At 44.4% G+C, this 5938-nt stretch overlaps 1 pseudogene; it reads left to right on the top strand.

The window, feature by feature from the left end:
• The first annotated feature begins 2760 nt into the window (after positions 1-2760).
• On the top strand, positions 2761-4919 carry LOC144821686 (L-lactate dehydrogenase B chain-like; annotated as a pseudogene).
• Positions 4920-5938: the final 1019 nt, after the last annotated feature.

The raw sequence follows: 5938 nt of genomic DNA, 5'->3' as shown, positions 1-5938 counted from the left end.
GACAGAGAATCTCCAGAAAACAATCCGCGAACAGTAGCTCGGGGTCAAAAACAGTTAATCAGTGTCCGTTAATAAATAATTAATCAGTGGGGGAGAAAGATAGGCACGACGGCTGCGTTACCTATCCTTCACTGTTTGCAAAGAGAAAATAGCCTACTGTTTCTTCGTGTGCAGACAGTGAATCTCCAAATAGGTCAACAAAGAGTAATACTAGTATTTTCTGAACAATTAAACAATTATTTCATGTTTCGTCGTGTCTACACAACCTTACCCAGACCGTATGGACATTTCTTGTCTTCCGAATCCAGCGCCCGATCGTCCTCTTTTCTTTGTATTCCTCGCAGCACTCCTGATGGTTCCCAGTCAGGACCGTAGATCACTCGAGAGAGGTCTGTTCGGAACCAGTGAAGTTCGGATGATCGGCTGCCAGACGAGGGTCTATTGGGCAAGAGCTCTCCCGATCGTTGCAGTCGTTCACTCTGTCGTCAGGACCTCTCCCACTGGATCCACGAGTCGCTGATGGGCCCCACGCTTGGGACGCCAATTGTTAAACCTAAGGTCAATGGACAATCGATATTTGCCCGGCGGTATCGCCTCTTTAACCCACGAAATATTAATCAATGAAGAGACAGGCGCTGGAGACGAGAAGGCAGGAAACAAGGTTTATTCTCTCCGGAGGAGAACACATCAGTTCAGACAGCAGGTATCGTCATGAGGTGCTCTAACCGCATCTCTGAGGCCTGGCCTCTTATACACAGGTTTATTGCTTTATTACATACAACATATTCTTGGCAAGGCTTTGATATACGGAAAGACATTCTCGGAACCCCCGCTCCCAGCCCGTTCCCACACACATATACAGCAGAAGTCCCCACCCCGGTCGCAACAGGTGATGATTATCGCGCAGCTGGACATTCCGCCGATTCACGGAGTGTGGGGGGTTTGATCGGATCTCATAGGGTGGGGGCTTTGATCAACTCGAGGGTCCTTTAATGAGGGAAACTTCTTACTGTACGGGGGGGCAATAAACAGTATCGGCAGGGCTAGGTGTCGGCCTGGGAACGAGGAAGACAAACGGGCACACAGGAAAAGGGGATTTGTATCAAAAAGGGCCTGGGACCATGAAAGGAAGGGAGGGAGGTGTCGCGCCGGGGACAGGATGGGGTTCTGAGGCAGAGCTGCGCTGAAGAGGGGTTTATGACCCAAGGCATGTGCGAGCGGGGGGGGGGGGTTGTCAGAGTGCGGGCTTTGTGAGGGAGGAGGGCTATGCTGGGGGCCAGTGGCATGCAAACGGGTTTGTTCTGATCGAGGCACCTAAAATGGCGGGTGCGCACGACAAAAAGTGTGGCATCAGGGGAAAAAGGCAAGATGGCGCAGATAATGTTTACCAGACCGTACTAATTTTCCACACCCGCTTCTTGCACCTGTGCTCCAGTGGTCTTCAAAGGAGAAGAAAACGAAATGGCTCAACCCCGGGATGCAAAGCCTAAGATAGTTTCGTAATGGGAGAATGAAGTTGAGTAAGGTGACGGACCTCCGAAGTTCAAACTGTCCCCCACTACAGAACTTATGGTTTCAAAGGCAATTGGCGAACAAGTGAAACCCAACCCAGCGCTTTAAGTTTGTTGGACCCAGAGAATCAAACTAACTAATGGTGGAAAGTGTTCTCAATAGGTCAAAGTGCCAAAGAGGCATGTATACTTAAAGCATTGAAGCTTATTGTTAAGTCATGTTTTACTAGCCATTCATCTAGTATGTCTTAACACCCTAGACTGCTCTAGCTGGGGCCTACAACATGGCGTAAAGGCAGATATGCTATCTACCCTCCTAAAGACTGCACCCAATGGGTTAAAAACTAACAATGTACCTCTCTGATCTCTTTAATCTTGCAACCTCATTTCCCAACGAGGGAACCACACTGGCTGGCAGGGACCATGAACCTCAGAGCGACAGGGGGTTTGCTGGAAGCAGTGCTGTTGGTCATCGCGCTACTGATGTCCTTCGTGGGCAGAAAAGAACAAAAGCATCAGACAACCATGTTGCAAAAGAAAATCTGAACAAGCAACTTCATCTTAGGCAAAAATGTCCATTTGGTTGCTAGTCTAGCTTTGAGAAAGTATCGCAGCCACGATACCATAAACAAAAAAGCTAGTGATTAGTTTAAATTTCGTTGTACGCATTTTTACTTTTACATGGTGAAAAAAGATGGGCCTTAGCACAGGACAAAAATTAGCAATTTGAATGTGCCTTCTGTACAATGCAATACAGACACGAGGTGGGGTAGCTGCTTGCATGCAGAACATGTTACTTTGCCTGCGACATAATGTTGCAACTAAGTAATGTGCACGAGGATGTTTTTCCCATACGTCTGTGGTATGACCCTTAGCCAGACCAAAATAAAACACACTCGAGACTTAACGGTGGAGTTAGACTCTCTCCACGACATCTTTTAAGTTAATCATGTTTATTACGGACATTTAAGTCAAATAGGCTAGTGGAGATTTCACATGCGCAACCAGGAAAATTCTCGGCACTTGCCAGGTAGGGAAAAAAAAGTTACTTTTCAATGCCAAGTTTTTACTCGCCAACGCCCCAGTTAGACATTTGCACTACCCAAAAGATATTGAGGCAGACCTCTTCTAGTTTGTCAATGATCATAGAAAAATGCTTTGAAGATGGCATTAGTAGGTCCAGCGAGAGTGAATATCCTTTCTGGGCAGTTGCCTTCCGAGATGTTTATACGAGCTCCGCTCTAAGAACATGATAAATAAAAGCAAAGTTGATGTCATTGTATATACTGGCAACAACTTCAATTCAAAGTCGTAACCCAAATAAATAAAGTCAGTTGCATTGGTGCTCCAGCATGCCCACCCATACATTTGCACCTGTGTCACCACTGAGCAGTTGAGATAAAGAGTTCTATAAAACTTGCACGCATTTCAACAGAAAATATTTATCCACAGTTGGCCAGCGAATGAAAATCGAATTCACTATCCATCTTAAGCAGAGTGAAAGCTGTTCTAAATAAGAATTCCAAAGCCAATGTCCGGGTTCTTGAAGGAGAGGGAGGGAAAGTGAAAGTGCGCGATGTGCGCTCTGTGCCGCCGGTTTCTCTGCTGAAGGGAGACAGGAGGTGGCACGCGCAGACAGGAGATGTGCACGTGTATGGAGTGCACATCTCCTGTCCGGCGTGCTACCACCTGTCTCTCTTCCAGCACCAAAGTGGCAGCAATAGAGTCTCGCTAGCGAATCAGCGCATGCGCTGCGTTCGTAGCGAGACCTAACAAAAAAAACACAGGGACTAGTGAGGTCTGAAAATCGATGTCTGTCCTTCTTGCTGCAACAGATCTGGGGCAAAGACAGAACCTCCAAGGTTCCATAGCGTGAACCAGCACTGTCTTCTGTGCTACTCCTATAGACAGTCCGGGCTACAACTTGCCCCGGTTGATATATTAGTGGACAAACTAAAAGGAGAAAGTATGGGTTTGCAACATGGGAGCTTGTTCCTTAAAACCCCTAAGATCGTGTCCAGTCCAGATAATGGAAGCAAAAAAGAGAACTCCCTCTTGACCTATAACCACTTTGCTACTGGGAAAACCTCTAATAACACAGGCATACATAAACCACGTATTCATCTTTTTTTGATTTATTTATTCATTTTTATTTTTAGTCTTTTTTTCCTTCATTGAATCATTTTTTTCTCTTTTTTTGAAAACATAATTATTCACTGTATTTCATATCATTTTCTTTGAATACATATACAAAAGTTCATTTTATAGTTCCATTATCTAAATAAACATACATATCTCTTTAAAAAAACAAGACAGTTATCATGAACCAGTTCGAGACACAAACACATCCACTCACTCACACATCCTAATCATGCATAAATCCACTACAACCAAAAGAACACCCTGTTGTTTTACACTAGTTGTCCACTATACAACCAAAAGGTTGGATCTAAGTAAAGGAATGGCCGACGCGTTTCGGTGGAAGGACTGCAATGAAGACCACCTTCATCATGACCAGCCAGAGGCAATTCAACAGTGTATCTCGCAACCTGGAATTAGTGTCTGTGAAAAGATTTTTTTGAAAAAAACAGTTTTTCTTGTATGCCCAGATTAATTTACAAAACCTTTTGAGACAACAATGACAAGGACCAAACGCACCAAGCTAGCATTCTATCCACATTGTGCTGCCTTATAGCCCCAACAACGTGAAAATACACAAGAATACACCCAGGATTTATTGAAACAGAAAATAATAGCAGAATGAAGAAGTGAGGAAGAGAGTTTATTAGGGTTTTTTTTGGCCACTAAGTCTTACCAAAGACCTAATACACAACAGATTTCTTGGTATCTACCTCTATATTAAAATGTACTGTAACAGCATGTTGGTGCGAGCCTTCTTCACACCTCAACAACCAGCTAGAGGTTTAAACCATTTCAATTTGGTAACCGAGGATTTTTCACCGTCCGGTAAAAAGTAAAGGTTCACACTGATAATGCAAACCCCAGATTTGTGGTAATTACTGGTGGAGTCTGCCAGCAAAAAGGGGAGACTCGTCTCAATTTAGTCCAAAGGAATGCCAATGTCTACAAGAACGTCATTCCTCCGGTTGTGAAGTACAGCCCTAACCGCATCATCCTTGTGGTTTCCAATCCAGCGGATGTGCTCACATACGTGACCTGGAATCTGAGTGGTCTCGCTAAACATCGTGTGACTGGTAGTGGATGCAATATAGATTTCGCTAGTTTCAGTTACCTTATGGTTGAGAAGCTTGGCGTCCACCTTCCAGCTGCCATGGCTAGGTTTTGGGAGAGCATGGAGATTCCAGGTTGCCTATTTGGAGTGCAGTTAATGTTGCTGGTGTTTATATGGAAGGCTGTCTGGCATTGTCACACTTTGAATATTGCTGATTAGGGAATCCGATGGAAAATGGCTGAACAGTGATTAGCTATAATCATGCTCTCTGTTATTTCTTTGCGCTTTGGTGAAAAGGTGGGCCATAAACTCCTCTCTAGCCACGTTCAGTTTCAGGGGAAAAAACTCTCTCTCTCTCTGCCTCACTCTCTCTTTTTCTCTCACACTTCCCTGCATCCATATTAATAATAAACTGTCCACACTGACACAAGCAGACACGCAGTATTCTGTTCTGATGTTTTCTCTTCTGCCTGCTGACATCACAGAATAATCTTAATGTTTCAGCAAATCCCGTCAGTGATACAAATAGCCTGTCTACAGTCAGTGGGGCTTCATGACCCTTAGCTCTTAATCTGTGTTTATCTAGACCAGTTTGTTTTATTCAAAATATGTTTATCACTGGTGCGTATAGCATGGGACATCATGTGTTCAACACGCACAGGGAATTAATATTTAGAATCACCCTTTACAACATGCCCTGGTTCTCAAATTCTGACCCAACATCCTTCACTCACATCTAGACCGTTGCTACATCCTTACCACCATCCCTCTCTTGCACTCGTTTCTGCTTCTGTGGTCCCAGTGATAATTCCTCATTCTTAATTCTCTAGACAGTGCAGCAGCTGCTTCTGTGGTCCCAGTGATAATTCCTCATTCTTAATTCTCTAGACAGTGCAGCAGCTGCTTCTGTGGTCCCAGTGGTAAATCCTCATTCTTTCTCCTCGAGACAGTGCTGCCAGCTGCTTCTCTGGTCTCATTGGTAATTCCTCATTTTAAGTCCTCTACACAGTGCTGCAGCTACTTCTTTGGTCCTGTCAGTAATTCCTTCATTCTAACTCCTCTAGGCAGTGCTGCTAGCTGCTACTCTGGTCTTGTCGGTAATTCCTCTTTCTAACTCCTCTGTGTTGCAGCTGCATCTTTTTTTAATACATCTTTTTATTAAGATATTGAAGGGAGACAAAGGGAAAGGAAGGGATGGGAGGAATGAAAAGCAAGGGCTACACAACAAAACAAT

This window comes from Lissotriton helveticus, chromosome 2_2, assembly GCF_964261635.1.
Source record: "Lissotriton helveticus chromosome 2_2, aLisHel1.1, whole genome shotgun sequence".
Taxonomy (NCBI): Eukaryota; Metazoa; Chordata; class Amphibia; order Caudata; family Salamandridae; genus Lissotriton; species Lissotriton helveticus.
This window is presented reverse-complemented; position numbering and strand designations above follow the sequence as displayed.